Here is a 17423-nt window from a genome sequence, read left to right on the forward strand (position 1 = left end):
GAGAAATCTTTGTTTTCCAACACCAGGGAAGATGATTACAACCTAGACGGTGGGGTAGAGTTTCGAGTCGACCGCAGATTCAAATGCACAGATACAGTATTGCAGGGGGTGAAGAACTACAGTATTTGCAAAAGTGCTGAGTACCGGGTGGTCGAATCGGACCGATTAAAGTACCATGTGCATTATCGTCAAGCTGTAAATGGAAGTCCCTGGAGTCTCCGTATTGCCCTCCGACAGAATCTCAGATACTTGTGAGTTCAAGTTTAATTGTGGCGTACTTACTCATGAATGATTGCAACATATTGAGTAGTTTCCAACCATAAATGTTTTATTTCGTTAGGGAGATCTGGAAGGTTGGTGGAGCGCAAACTTGTTTAGCACCCACCATGTTCCAAGACCATCGACAGTTGGACAATAGCCTCAAGGTCATTCTGCCATTGATACAGTCCAACCCATCCATCAGCATCCCTGTCCTACAAGGTGCAGTCCGGTAGAGCTATCACACAAAGTCATGGTCATTTTGCAATTGTGGAGTCCGAGAGTACAGAGTCATGGTCGTTCTTCTTGACAAATCTGATATGACATGTCACCCCACAGGAAGGCCTGTTGATTATATCTGATAGACCACAGGCAATCAAGGCTGCACTGAGGGCCGATGATAGTGGTTGGCAACCTCCTAGGGCGTTCCATGCTTATTGTATTAGACATATGGCCGCAAACTTCATGTCTCGTTTCAAGTCGGCCGAGGGCAAGCGATACCTTATAAATGTCCCTTATAGTCCAAGCAAGGCTAGGTATGAGTGGTACATGGATGCCTTGAGAGGTTTGTCACGAGAGATGGCAGACTGGGCTGGTCGTTTCAACCAAGAGATATGGCTACAACAGTGCGACTGCGGTCGCTGGTTCAGTCATATAACAACAAATCTGTCGGAGTGTCTCAATGCAGTTCTCAAGGGTACACGGTACTTGCCGATTTCTTCCATCGTGCACATCACGTACAAGAGTTTGCAGATGTTGCATGTCACGAAGGGCAAGAAAGCACAATCACAACTAGCAGTTGGAAATTGCTTCTTGACGGAGAAAAAATATCGGTAAAGAATTTCTCAATAAAAATCGCATTGCAAATATAGTTCTAAACCGACAATTAAACCTCAATCAACGTTTAATTTATTTGTCACTTAAGCATACCTAATAAAAATTGAAGTATTTAAACATTGGGTCGTCTCTCAAAGGAATTGCAAGGAAGTGTGTTTATTATTGGTTATGGGAAATTATTTTCGGTGGTTTTTGAAATAAAAGACAAGAAAGTAAAATGGCAAGAAAATAAACTAATAACTAAGAAAGCTCTTAGCAAGGAAAGAGAATCAGAAGTCCTATCCTCATTATCGTCGTCAATTGTGATGGTAAATGTAAATTGCCTTCACTTAGTTAATATCTAACTAATGAAGGAAAGTCAAATGCATACAATGAACTTAAGTTCACAAGTCCTAGCAACTCATAAGGAGAGACTAGATTTAGTGAAATTCAAGCTAACCAGAGACTTTGACAATTCAAGAGTCTCCAAATCATCAACCCAAGCCAAGAATACAAAAATCTATTTTAAAATCCAACCAAGCATTTCATTAAACACTTGGAAGACACAAAATAAAAATATAGAAAATTAACAAGAAATATTAAATCTAAACTACCAAATGCAAGAATCAATAACTAACAGTTAAATAGAGCAACAATAAACATAGAAAACATAAATTGCATTAATAGAAATCAAACATAACAAGAGTTCATAAACATAAAAATGGCATAAAAGGAAAATTAACAATGTAAACAAAGAGACCTAAGATAATGAAGCATGAAAACATAATGAAACTACACTGAAATAAGAATTAAGGAGAGAACTAAAGAGAAATTAAACTAATCTACCCCAATTTCTAAAGAGAAGAGAGAGCTTATCTCTCTAGAAAACCTAACTTAAAGCATGGTAAAAATAAACTATGACTCCCCCTGTTCACTACTCCATCCCCAGACTCCTGATGGACGAAATTGTGATCTCTAATAATGGCTTCAACTTGGTATGCGCGTTTATAACTTAGCACTTTCTTCACAACCTTGCACAACTAACCAGCAAGTGCACTGGGTCGTCCAAGTAATAAACCTTACGTGAATAAGGGTCGATCCCATGGAGATTGTTGGTATGAAGCAAGCTATGGTCATCTTGTAAATCTCAGTCTGGCGGATAATAAATGGGTATGGAGTTTTCGAATAATAATAATAATAAATAAATAGAAAATAAAGATAGAAATACTTATGTAGATCATCGGTGGGAATTTCAGATAGGCGTATGAAGATGCTGTGCTCCTTCTGAATCTCTGTTTTCCTACTGCTTTCATCCAATCCTTCTTACTCCTTTCCATGGCAAGCTGTATGTAGGGCATCACCGTTGTCAATGGCTACATCCCATCCTCTCAGTGAAAAAGATCCAAATGCTCTGTCACGGCACGGCTAATCATTTGTCTATTTTCGATCATGTCAGAATAGAATTCCTTGATTCTTTTGCGTTTGTCATCACGCCCAACAATCGCGAGTTTGAAGCTCGTCACAGTCATTCAATCCCGGAATCCTACTCGGAATACCACAGACAAGGTTTAGACTTTCCGGATTCTCATGAATGCCGCCATCAATTCTAGCTTATACCACGAAGACTCTGATCTCACGGAATGGAAGGCTCGGTTGTCAGGCGAGGGCAACCATGCGTCGTGTATCAGGAATCCAAGAGATACACACTCTAGCTTTCGCTTGTAGAACGGAAGTGGTTGTCAGGCACGCGTTCATAGGGATGGATGATGATGAGTGTCACGGATCATCACATCCATCAGGTTAAAGTATGAGTAGTATCTTAGAACAGAAATAAGATTGAAATTGAATAAAAGATAGTAGCAATTGCATTAAAACTCGAGGTACAGCAGAGCTCCACACCCTTAATCTATGGTGTGTAGAAACTCCACCGTTTAAAATACATAAGTGATGAAGGTTCAGGCATGGCCGAATGGCCAGCCCCCAAACGTGATCACAGGATCAAAAATATAATCCCAGATCCAGGATTGGTCAAAAGACTTCTAATACACTAGTAAAAAGTTCTATTTATACTAAACTAGCCACTAGGGTTTACAGAAGTAAGTAATTGATGCCGAAATCCACTTCCGGGGCCCACTTGGTGTGTGCTTGGGCTGACCTTGAGCTTTACACGTGCAGAGGCTTCTTTTGGAGTTGAACGCGAAGTTGTAACGTGTTTTTGGCGTTCAACTCTGGTTCGTGACGTGTTTCTGGCATTTGACTCCAGAATGCAGCATGAAACTGGTGTTGAGCGCCAGTTTACGTCATCTAGTATTGAATAAAGTATGGACTATTATATATTGCTGGAAAGCTCTGGATGTCTACTTTCCAACTCCGTTGAGAGCGTGCCATTTGGAATTCTGTAGCTCCAGAAAATTCATTTCGAGTGCATGGAGGTCAGAATCCAACAGCATCAGCAGTCCTTTGTCAGCCTTTTATCAGAGTTTTGCTCAGGTCCCTCAATTTCAGCTAGAAATTACCTGAAATCAGAGAAAAATACACAAACTCATAGTAAAGTCCAGAAATGTGAATTTAGCATAAAAACTAATGAAAACATCCCTAAAAGTAGCTAGATCCTACTAAAAACTACCTAAAAACAATGCCAAAAAGCGTATAAATTATCTACTCATCACAACACCAAACTTAAATTGTTGCTTGTCCCCAAGCAACCGAAAATCAAATAGGATAAAAAGAAGAGAACATACTATAAATTTCAGAATATTAATGAATATTAGTTCCAATTAGATGAGCGAGACTTGCAGCTTTTTGCTTCTGAATAGTTTTGGCATCTCACTTTTCCCTTGAAGTTTAGAATGATTGGCATCTATAGGAACTTAGAATTTCAGATAGTGTTATTGATTCTCCTAGTTAAGTATGTTGATTCTTTAACACAGCTACTTTTATGAGTCTTGGCCGTGGCCCTAAGCACTTTGTTTTCCAGTATTACCACCGGATACATAAATTCCACAGACACATAACTGGGTGAACCTTTTAAGATTATGACTCAGCTTTGCTAAAGTCCCCAGTTAGAGGTGTCCAGAGCTCTTAAGCACACTCTTTTTGCTTTGGATCACGACTTAAACCACTCAGTCTTAGGCTTTTCACTTGGACCTGCATGCCACAAGCACATGGTTAGGGACAGTTTGATTTAGCCGCTTAGGCCTGGATTTTATTTCCTTAGGCCCTCCTATCCATTGATGCTCAAAGTCTTGGATCCTTTTTACCCTTGCCTTTTGGTTTTAAGGGCTATTGGCTTTTTCTGCTTGCTTTTTCTTTTTCTTTCTAATTTTTTTCGCAAGCTTTTGCTTTTTCACTGCTTTTTCTTGCTTCAAGAATCAATTTTCATGATTTTTCAGATTGTCAATAACATTCTCTTTGTTCATCATTCTTTCAAGAGCCAACAATTTTAACATTCATAAACAACAAGATCAAAATTATGCACTGTTCAAGCATTCATTTAGAAAACAAAAAGTATTGTCACCACATCAATATAATTAAACTAAATTCAAGGATAATTTCGAAATTCATGTACTTCTTGTTCTTTTGAATTAGAAACATTTTTCATTTAAGAGAGGTGAATGATTTATAGAATTTATTCATAGCCTTAAGACATAGTTACTAAATACTAATGATCATGAGGTAGAGACACAAAACATAAACACACATATAGCATAAAAATAAAAAAACCAGAAAAAATAAGAACAAGGAATGAGTCCACCTTAGTGATGGTGGCGATTTCTTCTTGAAGAACCAATGATGCTTTTTGAGCTCCTCTATGTCTCTTCCTTGCTTCTGTTGCTTGATCCCTAGTGATTTTGGTGCTCCTATCCTTAGTTGCTCCCAATAATTGTGTGGAGGAAAATGTATCCCCTGACGTATCTCAGGGATCTTTTGATTTGCAGTCAAATGCTCTACTACTGAGCTATGGATCCTTGAGATGAATCTCTCCATCTCCCATGACTCAGAGGTGGAAGCTTTTTTTGTCTTCCCTTTTCTCTTTTTTTTGAGGTTTCTCTGGCCTTAGGTGCTTGATGAGCGGATAATTTATACGCTTTTTGGCATTGTTTTTAGTATGTTTTTAGTATGTTTTAGTTAGTTTTTAGTATATTTTTATTAGTTTTTAGTTAAAATTCACTTTTCTGGACTTTACTATGAGTTTTTGTGTTTTTCTATGATTTTAGGTATTTTCTGGCTGAAATTGAGGGACCTGAGCAAAAATTTGATTCAGAGGCTGAAAAGAACTGTAGATTCTATTGGATTCTGACCTCCCTGCACTCGAAGTAGATTTTCTGGAGCTACAGAAGCCCAATTGGCACGCTCTCAATTGCGTTGGAAAGTAGACATTCTGGGCTTTCCAAAAATATATAATAGTCTATACTTTGCTTGAGATTTGATGGCCCAAACCGGCGTTCCAAATCAGCTCAAAACTGCCCGGCGTTAAACGCCGGAACTGGCACAAGAATGAGAGTTAAACGCCCAAATTAGCACAAAAGCTGGCATTTAACTCCAAGAAAAGTCTCTACACATGAAAGCTTCAATGCTCAGCCCAAGCACACACCAAGTGGGCCTGGAAGTGGATTTTTATGTCATTTACTCATTTCTGTAAACCCTAGGCTACTAATTCTCTACAAATAGGACCTTTTACTATTGTATTCTCATCTGGGTAGCTATCTTGGAGAGTTTTATGCTATCTTAGATCACGTTTTGGGGGCTGGCCTCACGGCCATGCCTAGACCTTGTTCTTATGTATTTTCAACGGTGGAGTTTCTACACACCATAGATTAAAGTGTGGAGCTCTACTGTACCTCGAGTATTAATGCAAATACTATTGTTCTTCTATTCAATTCAGCTTATTTTTGTTCTAAGATATCACTTATTCTTCAATTTGATGAATGTGATGATCCGTGACACTCATCATCATTCTCACCTATGAACGTGTGCCTGACAACCACCTCCGTTCTACCTTAGATTGAGTGGATATCTCTTGGATCCCTTAATCGGAATCTTCGTGGTATAAGCTAGAATTGATGGCGGCATTCAAGAGAATTTGGAAGGTCTAAACCTTGTCTGTGGTATTCTGAGTAGGATTTAATGATTGAATGACTGTGACGAGCTTCAAACTCCTAAAGGCTGGGCGTTAGTGACAGATGCAAAAGAATCACTGGATTCTATTCCAACCTGATTGAGAACCAACAGATGATTAGCCGTGCTGTGACAGAGCGCGTTGAATATTTTCATTGAGAGGACGAGATTGTAGCCACTAACAACGGTGATGCCCAACATACTGCTTGCCATGGAAAGGAGTAAGAAGGATTGGATGAAGACAGTAGGAAAGCAGAGAGACGGAAGGGACAAAGCATCTCCATACGCTTATCTGAAATTCTCACCAATGAATTACATAAGTATCTCTATCTTTATGCTTTATTCATATATCATTCATGACCATTTGAATCTGCCTGACTGAGATTTACAAGGTGACCATAGCTTGCTTCATACCAACAATCTTCGTGGGATCGACCCTTACTCGCGTAAGGTTTATTACTTGGACGACCCAGTGCACTTGCTGGTTAGTTGTGCGAAGTTGTGATAAAGAATTGAGATTGAAATTAAGCGTACCATGTTGATGGCACCATTGATGATCACAATTTCGTGCACCAAGTTTTTGGCGCTGTTGCCGGGGATTGTTGAGTTTGGACAACTGACGGTTCATCTTGTTGCTTAGCTTAGGTATTTTTTCTTCAGAGTTCTTAAGAATGAATTCTAGTGTTTCAAGGTGAGGTTCTTATCATCACCAAAGTTGATTGATTCTCATCAATTTAGCTCTTGAATATAATGTCCTGCTGAAACTTGGCTAGCCATGTCTAATTTCTTTAGACTGAAGCTTTAGACTAACATTGCATGATTCCTGGAATTCTCATTAAGAATTTTGATATCTTTATTTTCTTTTCCACTTAATTTTCGAAAAATCCAAAAAAAAAATTACAAAATCATAAAAACCAAAAATATTGTATGTTTCTTGTTGAGTCTAGTGTCTCATGTTAAGTTTGGTGTCAGTTGCATGTTTCTGTTCTTCTTGCATTCATTCATGTGTCTTAAGTGATCTTCAAGATGTTCTTGATGATTTCATTGCTCTGATCTTTAAAATTCTCTTGTCTTGAGTGTTTTGTTGTTTCTCATGTGCATTCTCAATTTGTTAGTGTCAATAGTATACAAACTTCTAAGTTTGGTGTCTTGCATGCATTGTTATTTGATTTTAGTTGCATTTTGATTATTCCTCATCATTAAAAATCCAAAAGAAAAATTTTTATTTGTGTCTTTTCAAGTCAATAATACAGAGAATTGAAGATTCAGAACATACAACAGAGGAATTATACAGAAAAAGCTGGGCGTTCAAAACGCCCAGTGAAGAAGGAAAACTGGCGTTTAAACGCCAGCCAGGGTGCCTGGTTGGGCGTTTAACGCCCAAAAGGGTAGTGTTTTGGGCGTTAAACGCCAGAATGGATACCATTCTGGGCGTTTAACGCCAGGATGGCACAAGAGGGAAGATTTTGTTTTTAATGCAAATTTTTTTCAAGTTTTCAAAATTTTTCAAAATCAAATCTTTTTCAAATCATATCTTTTCAATCAAACCTTTTTCAAAATCAATTTCTTTCCATTTTCAAAGATACTTGCTAACAATTAATGATTTGATTCAACAATTCAAGTATGTTGCCTTTTCTGTTGAGAAAGGTTTAATGTCTGAATCATATCTTTTCTTGTTAGCCAAGTCATTGATTTTAAAAATCAAATCTTTTTAAATTGTTTTTCAATCATATCTTTTCAATCATATCTTATTAATCACATCTTTTTCAAAATAGTTTTCAATCATATCTTTTTAAATTTCTAATTTCAAAATCTTTTTCAAAAATCACTTGATTTCTTTTCCACTCTTAGTTTTCGAAAATTAATTAGTATTTTTCAAAATATTTTTTTTAAATCTTTTTAATTTATTTTTGAAAATTTCTTCCCTTCTTCTCACATCCTTCTATTTATGGATTAACACCCCTCCTCAATGTACAATTCGAACTCCATCATACTTGATAAGTTCGAATTCTTCTACCTCTTCCTTCTATTTTTCTTTTCCTCTAACACCTCAAGGAATCTCTATACTGTGACATAGAGGATTCCATATTTTCTTGTTTTCTTCTCTTTCATATGAGCAGGAGCAAAGACAAAAGCATTCTTGTTGAGGCTGACCCTGAACCTGAAAGGACCTTGAAGCGAAAGCTAGGAGAAGCTAAAGCACAACTCTTTGTAGAGGACCTAACAGAAATCTTCAAACAAGAAGAAGATATGGCAGCCGAAAACAACAACAATGCCAACAATGCAAGGAAGGTGCTGGGTGACTTTACTGCACCTACTCCTGACTTCTATGGGAGAAGCATCTCTATCCCTGCCATTGGAGCAAACAACTTTGAGCTTAAGCCTCAATTAGTTTCTCTAATGCAATAGAATTACAAGTTCCATGGACTTCCATTGGAAGATCCTCATCAGTTTTTAGCTGAATTCTTGCCAATCTGTGACACTGTCAAGACTAATGGGGTTGACCCTGAGGTCTACAGACTTATGCTATTCCCTTTTGCTGTAAGAGACAGAGCTAGGATATGGTTGGACTCACAACCTAAAGAAAGCCTGAACTCTTGGGAAAAGCTAGTCAATGCCTTCTTGGCAAAGTTCTTTCCACCTCAAAAATTGAGTAAGCTTAGAGTGGAAGTCCAAACCTTCAGACAGAAGGAAGGTGAATCCCTCTATGAAGCTTGGGAAAGATACAAACAATTAATCAGAAAGTGTCCTTCTGATTTGCTTTCTGAATGGAGCATCATAGGTATCTTCTATGATGGTCTGTCTGAACTGTCTAAGATGTCATTGGACAGCTCTGCTGGAGGATCTCTTCATCTGAAGAAGACGCCTGCAGAAGCTCAAGAACTCATTGAAATGGTTGCAAATAACCAATTCATGTACACTTCTGAAAGGAATCCTGTGAACAATGGGACAAATCAGAAGAAAGGAGTTCTTGAGATTGATACTCTGAATGCCATATTGGCTCAGAACAAAATATTGACTCAGCAAGTCAATATGATTTCTCAAAGTCTGTCTGGAATGCAAGCTGCACCAGGCAGTACTAAGGACGCTTCATCTGAAGAAGAAGCTTATGGTCCTGAGAACCCTTCAATGGAAGAGGTGAATTACATGGGAGAACCCTATGGAAACACCTATAATTCTTCATGGAGAAATCATCCAAATCTCTCATGGAAGGATCAACAGAGACCTCAACAAGGTTTCAACAACAATAATGGTGGAAGAAACATGTTTAGCAATGGCAAGCCTTTTCCATCATCTTCTCAGCAACAGACAGAGAATTCTAAGCAGAGCCACTCTGACTTAGCAACCATGGTCTCTGATCTAATCAAAACCACTCAAAGTTTCATGACTGAAACAAGGTCCTCCATTAGAAACTTGGAGGCACAAGTGGGACAGCTGAGCAAGAAAATTACTGAACTCCCTCCTAGTACTCTTTCAAGCAATACAGAAGAGAATCCAAAAGGAGAATGCAAGGCCATTAATATGACCCACATGGCCGAACTTGGAGAGGAGGAAGAGGCAGTGATCGCCACTGAGGAAGACCTCAATGGACGTCCACTGGCCTCCAATGAGTTCCCTAATGAGGAACCATGGGAATCTAAGGCTCATAATGAAACCATAGAGATTCCATTGGATTTACTTCTGCCATTCATGAGCTCTGATGAGTATTCTTCCTCTGAAGAGGATGATGATGTCACTAAAGAGCAAGTTGCTAAATACCTTGGAGCAATCATGAAGCTAAATGACAAGTTATTTGGTAATGAGACTTGGGAGGATGAACCCCCTTTGCTCACCAAAGAACTGGATGACTTGTCTAGGCAGAAATTACCTCAAAAGAGACAGGACCCTGGAAAGTTCTCAATACCTTGTACCATAGGCACCATGACCTTTAAGAAGGCTCTGTGTGACCTAGGGTCAAGCATAAACCTCATGCCTCTCTCTGTAATGGAGAAGCTAGGGATCTTTGAGGTACAAGCTGCAAAAATCTCACTAGAGATGGCAGACAATTCAAGAAAACAAGCTTATTGGTGGACGAAATTGTGATCCATGTTCTTTGTATTTGTATGAAATCATTATTATGGCATCGGTTGTTTTCACAACTCCGTTCAACTAACCAGCAAGTGTACTGGGTCGTCCAAGTAATAAACCTTACGTGAGTAAGGGTCGATCCCACAGAGATTGTTGGTATGAAGCAAGCTATGGTCACCTTGTAAATCTCAGTCAGGCAGATTAAATTGGTTTATGGTTTCGAAAATAGAAATAAGAAAATAGAAGAATTAAAAGGGATAGAATACTTATGCAGATTCATTGGTGGGAATTTCAGATAAGCATATGGAGATACTGTATGGCTCAAGGACGCCTGCTCTCCTACTGCTTCAAATAAATCCTTCTTACTCCTTTCCATGGCAAGCTGTGTATAGGGGTTCACCGTTTGACGATGGCTACTTTCAATCCTCTCGGGAAAATGGTCCTCTGCGGCTGTCACTCGCATGGCTAATCGTCTGGAGGCATCACCTGGCCGAAGGCTACATCCCATCCTCGTAGTGAAAACTACGCTCACGCGCTCTGTCACAGCACGGCTAATCACTGGTTGGTTCCCGCGCCTACTGGAATAGAATCCCTTGATTCTTTTGCATTTTTCACTAACGCCCAGCACTTGCAAGTCTGAAGCACGTCACAGTCATTCATTACCGGAATCCTACTCGGAATACCACGGACAAGGTTAGACTTTCCGGATTCCCAGGATCCTACTCGGAATACCACAGACAAGGTGAGACTTTCCGGATCCTCATGAATGCCGCCATCTATCTAGCTTATACCACGAAGATTCTGTTGGGGAATCTAAGAGATACACATTCAAGCTCGGTTGCATGTAGAACGTAGGTGGTTGTCAATCACGTGCGTTCATAGGTGAGAATGATGATGAGCGTCACATAATCATCACATTTATCATGTTCTTGGGTACGAATGAATATCTTGGAATAAGAATAAGAGAGATTTGAATAAAAGAAAATAGAATTGCATTAATACTTGAGGTACAGCAGAGCTCCACACCCTTAATCTATGGTGTGCAGAAACTCCACCGTTGAAAATACATAAGTAAAAGGTTCAGGCATGGCCGGATGGCCAGCCCCCATGATCTGAGAACTATGCGTCCCAAGATATCAAATACATTAGTTAAATGTTCTATTTATAATAAACTAGCTCCTAGGGTTTACATGGGTAAGTAATTGATGCATAAATCCACTTCCGGGGCCCACTTGGTGTATGCTTGGGCTGAGCTTGATCTATCCACGAGCTGAGGCTTCTCTTGGAGTTGAACTCCGAGTTATGACGTGTTTTGGGCGTTCAACTCCGGATCATGACGTTTTTCTGGCGTTTAACTCCAGACAGCAGCATATACTTGGCGTTCAACGCCAAGTTACATCGTCAATTTCCGAATAAAGTATGGACTATTATATATTGCTGGAAAGCCCTAGATGTCTACTTTCCAATGCCGTTGCGAGCGCGCCAATTGGAGTTCTGTAGCTCCAGAAAATCCATTTCGAGTGCAGGGAGGTCAGAATCCAACAGCATCAGCAGTCCTTTTGTCAGCCTTTTTCAGAGTTTTGCTCAAATCCCTCAATTTCAGTCAGAATTTACCTGAAATCACAGAAAAACACACAAACTCATAGTAAAGTCCAGAAATGTGAATTTAACATAAAAACTAAGGAAAACATCCCTAAAAGTAGCTTGAACTTACTAAAAACTACCTAAAAATAATGCCAAAAAGCGTATAAATTATCCGCTCATCACAACACCAAACTTAAATTGTTGCTTGTCCCCAAGCAACTGAAAATCAATTAGGATAAAAAGAAGAGAATATACTATAAATTCCAAAATATCAATGAATATTAATTATAATTAGATGAGCGGGACTTGTAGCTTTTTGCTTCTGAACAGTTTTGGCATCTCACTTTTTCCTTTGAAGTTTAGAATGATTGGCTTCTCTAGGAACTTAGAATTTCGGATAGTGTTATTGACTTTCCTAGTTAAGCATATTGATTCTTGAACACAGCTACTTATGAGTCTTGGCTGTGGCCCTAAGCACTTTGTTTTCCAGTATTACCACCGGATACATAAATGCCACAGACACATAACCGGGTGAACCTTTTCAGATTGTGACTCAGCTTTGCTAGAGTCCCCAGTTAGTGGTGTCCAGAGCTCTTAAGCACACTCTTTTGCTTTGGATCACGACTTTAACCACTCAGTCTCAAGCTTTTCACTTGGACCTTCATGACACAAGCACATGGTTAGGGACAGCTTGATTTAGCCGCTTAGGCCTGGATTTAATTTCCTTGGGCCCTCCTATCCATTGATGCTCAAAGCCTTGGATCCTTTTTACCCTTGTCTTTTGGCTTTAAGGGCTATTGGATCCTTTTTACCCTTGCTTTAAAGCCTTGGATCCTTTTTACCCTTGGATCCTTTTTCACTGCTTTTTCTTGCTTCAAGAATCAATTTCATGATTTTTCAGATCATCAATAACATTTCTCTTTGTTCATCATTCTTTCAAGAGCCAACGATTTTAACATTCATAAACAACAAGATCAAAAGACATATGCACTGTTCAAGCATTCATTCAGAAAACAAAAAGTATTGTCACCACATCAATATAATTAAATTAAATTCAAGAGCTATTTTCGAAATTTATGTACTTCTTGTTCTTTTGAATTAAAACATTTTTCATTTAAGAGAAGTGAAGGATTAATGGAATTTATTCATAGCTTTGAGGCATGGTTACATACTAATGATCATGGAATAAAGACACAAAACATAGATAAACACAACATTAAAAACCGAAAAGCAGAAAGAAATAAGAACAAGGAATGAATCCACCTCTAGTGGCGTCTTCTTCTTGAAGGACCAATGATGTTCTTTAGCTCTTCTATGTCCCTTCCTTGCCTTTGTTGCTCCTCCCTCATTGCTCTTTGATCTTCTCTTATTTCTTGGAGAATGATGGAGTGCTCATGATGTTCCACCCTTAATTGTTCCACATTGTGGCTTAAACCTTCTAAGGAAGTGTTGAGTTGCTCCCAATAGTTGTTTGGAGAAAAGTGCATCCCTTGAGGCATCTCAGGGATTTCTTGATGATGAGCTTCCTCATGCATCTCTTGAGGACCGTGAGGGGCTTCCCTTGCTTGCTCCATCCTCTTCTTGGTGATGGGCTTGTCTTCTTCAATGGAGACATCTCCTTCTATGATAACTCCAGCTGAGTAACATAGATGGCAAATAAGGTGAGGAAAAGCTAGCCGTGCCATAGGTGAGGGCTTGTCGGCTATTTTGTAGATTTAATTGGAGATGACCTCATGAACTTCTACTTCCTCTCCAATCATGATGCCATGAAACATGATGGCCCGATCCACAATAACTTCAGATCGGTTGCTAGTAGGAATGATGGAGCGTTGAATGAACTCCAACCATCCTCTAGCTATAGGCTTGAGGTCCAGTCTTCTTAGTTGGACTGGCTTGCCTTTGGAGTCTCTCTTCCATTGAGCTCCTTCCACACAAATGTCCATAAGGACTTGGTCCAACCTTTGATCAAAGTTGACCCTTCTAGTGTAGGGGCGTTCATCACCTTGCATCATAGGCAAGTGGAATGCCAACCTTACATTTTCCGGACTGAAATCCAAGTATTTCCCCCTAACCATTGTGAGATAATTCTTTGGACTTGGGTTCATACCTTGGTCATGGTTCCTAGTGATCCATGCATTGGCATAGAACTCTTGAACCATTAAGATTCCGAGTTATTGCATAGGGTTGGTTAAGACTTCCCAACCTCTTCTTCAGACTTCATGTCGGATCTCCGGATACTCATTTTTCTTGAGCTTGAAAGGGACCTCATGGATCACCTTCTTCTTTGCCACAACATCATAGAAGTGGTCTTGATGGCTCTTGGAGATGAATCTTTCCATCTCCCATGACTCGGAGGTGGAAGCTTTTGTCTTCCCTTTTCCTTTTCTAGAGGATACTCCGGCCTTAGGTGCCATTGGTAATGGAAAAACAAAAAAAAAGCTTATGCTTTTACCACACCAAACTTAAAATATTGCTCGCCCTCGAGCAATAAAAGAAAGAAGAGAAGAAGAAGAAGAAGAAAATATGGTAGAGAGGGAGAGAGGTAGGTTCGGTTTAGGTGAAGAAGGAGGGGTTGTGTTGTGTGAAAATGAAGTAGAATGGAAGGGTATTTATAGGGAAAGGGGGGGAGGTAAGTTCGGCCATTTGGGTGGGAATGGGAGGGAAATTGGTTTGAATTTTTGAAGGTAGGTGGGGTTTATGGGGAAGAGTGGGTGGATGTGAGTGGTGAATGGGGTAATTGGGAAGAGGAATTGAGGTGATTGGTGAAAGGTGTTGGGAAGTGTGACATGGGGAAGAGTGGATTTGGATTAGGAGAGTGTGATTAGGATTAAAAGGTAAGGTGGGAATATGTTAGGTGGGGATCCTGTGGGGTCCACAGATCCTGAGGTGATCCTGTGGGGTCCACAGATCCTGAGGTGTCAAGGAATTCCATCCCTGCACCAAATAGGCATGTAAAATGCCTTCGTGCATCATTCTGGCGTTTAAACGCCCATTGGTGCACATTCTGGGCGTTCAACGCCCATGTAAAGCATGTTTCTAGCATTGAACGCCAGTTTCATGCTTCTTACTGGCGTTCAGCGCCAGTTTTTCCTTTCTGGGCACATTCCTGGCGTTCAGCGCCAGGATGTTGCTTGTTTCTGGCGTTCAGCGCCAGAATGGTGCTCTGTTCTGGCGTTGAACACCGGCCAGATGCACCTTACTGGCGTTGAACGCCAGCCTGTGCGTCCTCCAGGGTGAAAATTTTTTTCTTCTGCTGTTTTTGATTCTGTTTTTAATTTTTATGATTTTTTCGTGACTCCTTATGATCATGTACCTAATAAAACACAAAATAACAATAAAATAGAATAAAATAAAATTAGATAAAATTGGGTTGCCTCCCAACAAGCGTTCTTTAATGTCAATAGCTTGACAGTGGCTCTCATGGAGCCACAAGGTGATCAGGTCAATGTTGTATAGTTGTCCACACCAAACTTAGAGTTTGGATATGGGATCTTATCACCAAACTTAGAGTTTGGTTGTGGCCTCACAACACCAAACTTAGAGTTTGACTGTGTGGGCTCTTCTTGACTCTGAACTGAGAGAAGCTCTTCATGCTTACTCTCTTCTGTCACAGAGGAATGGCCATGTGCCTTAAACACAAGGTAGTCCCCATTCAATTGAAGGACTAATTCACCTCTGTTGACATCTATCATAGCTCCTGCTGTGGCTAGGAAAGGTCTTCCAAGGATGATGCAATCATCCTCTTCCTTCCTAGTGTCTAAGATTATGAAATCAGCAGGGACGTAAAGGCCTTCAACCTTTACTAGCACGTCCTCTACTATTCCATAAGCCTGTCTCAATGACTTGTCTGCCAATTGTAATGAGAACAAGGTAGGTTGTACCTCAATGATCCCCAGCTTCTCCATTACAGAGAGTGGCATAAGATTTATCCCTGACCCCAGATCACACAGAGCTTTTGCAAAGATCATGGTGCCTATGGTACAAGGTATTAAGAACTTGCCAGGATCTTGTTTCTTTTGAGGTAGAATTTTCTGAATCCAAGTATCCAGTTCATTAATGAGCAAGGGAGGTTCACTTTCCCAAGTCTCATTACCAAACAACTTGGCATTCATCTTCATGATAGCTCCTAAATATTAAGCAACTTGCTCTCCAGTTACATCTTCATCCTCTTCAGAGGAAGAATAGTCTTCAGAGCTCATGAATGGCAGAAGGAGATTAAATAGAATCTCTATGGTCTCTATATGAGCCTCAAATTCCTTTAGATCCTTAATAGGAAACTCCTTCTTGCTTGAGGGATGTCCCAGGAGGTCTTTCTCACTAGGATTTTCATCCTCCTCCTCTCTTGTGCATTCGGCCATATTGACTATGTCAATGGCCTTGCACTCTCCTTTTGGATTTTCTTCTGTATTGCTTGGGAGAATACTGGGAGGAGTTTCAATGACTTTCTTACTCAGCTGGCCCACTTGTGCCTCCAAATTTCTAATGGAGGATCTTGTTTCGTTCATGAAACTGAAAGTGGCCTTTGATAGATCAGAGACTACATTGGCTAAATTAGAAGTGTTTTGTTCAGAATTCTCTGTCTGTTGCTGAGAAGATGATGGATATGGCTTGCTATTGCCCAGCCTATTGCGTCCACCATTGTTAAAACCTTGTTGAGGTTTTTGTTGATCCTTCCATGAGAAATTTGGATGATTTCTCCATGATGAGTTATAGGTGTTTCCATAAGGTTCACCCATGTAATTAACCTCTTCCATGGCAGGGTTCTCAGGATCATAAGCTTCTTCAGAAGCTTTCTCTCTAGTACTGTTGGATGCATGTTGCAATCCATTCAGATTTTGAGAAATTATGTTGACCTGTTGAGTCAATACTTTGTTCTGAGCCAATATGGCATTCAGAGTATCAATTTCAAGAACTCCTTTCTTTTGAGGTATCCCATTGTTCACGGAATTCCTCTCAGAAGTGTACATGAATTGGTTGTTTGCAACCATGTCAATGAGTTCTTGAGCCTCTTCAGGCGTTTTCTTCAGGTGAATAGATCCACCTGCAGAATGGTCCAGTGACATTTTCGAAAATTCAGAGAGACCATAATAGAATATATCTAAAATGGTCCATTCTGAAAACATGTCAGATGGACATCTCTTGGTCAGCTGCTTGTATCTTTCCCAAGCTTCATAGAGGGATTCACCATCTTTTTGTTTGAAGGTTTGAACATCCACTCTCAGCTTGCTCAGCTTTTGAGGAGGGAAGAATTTATCCAAGAAGGCAGTGACCAGCTTATCCCATGAGTCCAGGCTATCCTTGGGTTGTGAATCCAACCATACTCTAGCTCTGTCTCTTACAGCAAAAGGGAAAAGCATGAGTCTGTAGACTTCAGGATCAACCCCATTCGTCTTTACAGTCTCACAGATCTGCAAGAACTTAGTTAAAAACTGATAAGGATCTTCAGATGGAAGTCCATAAAACTTGCAGTTTTGTTGCATCAAGGCAACTAGCTGAGGTTTCAGCTCAAAGTTGTTGGCTCCAATGGCAGGAATGGAGATGCTTCTTCCATCAAACTTGGACGTTGGCTTTGTGAAGTC

General features: G+C 39.9%; 1 non-coding gene across 1 annotated transcript; it reads right to left on the reverse strand.

The window, feature by feature from the left end:
• Window positions 1–8847: 8847 nt before the first annotated feature.
• Window positions 8848–8955, reverse strand: LOC130949338 (small nucleolar RNA R71). The gene has a single exon (XR_009073369.1). It is a non-coding gene; the product is annotated as a small nucleolar RNA R71 (small nucleolar RNA).
• Between the last annotated feature and the right edge of the window lie 8468 nt (window positions 8956–17423).

Source organism: Arachis stenosperma, chromosome 1 (assembly GCF_014773155.1).
Source record: "Arachis stenosperma cultivar V10309 chromosome 1, arast.V10309.gnm1.PFL2, whole genome shotgun sequence".
NCBI lineage: Eukaryota > Viridiplantae > Streptophyta > Magnoliopsida > Fabales > Fabaceae > Arachis > Arachis stenosperma.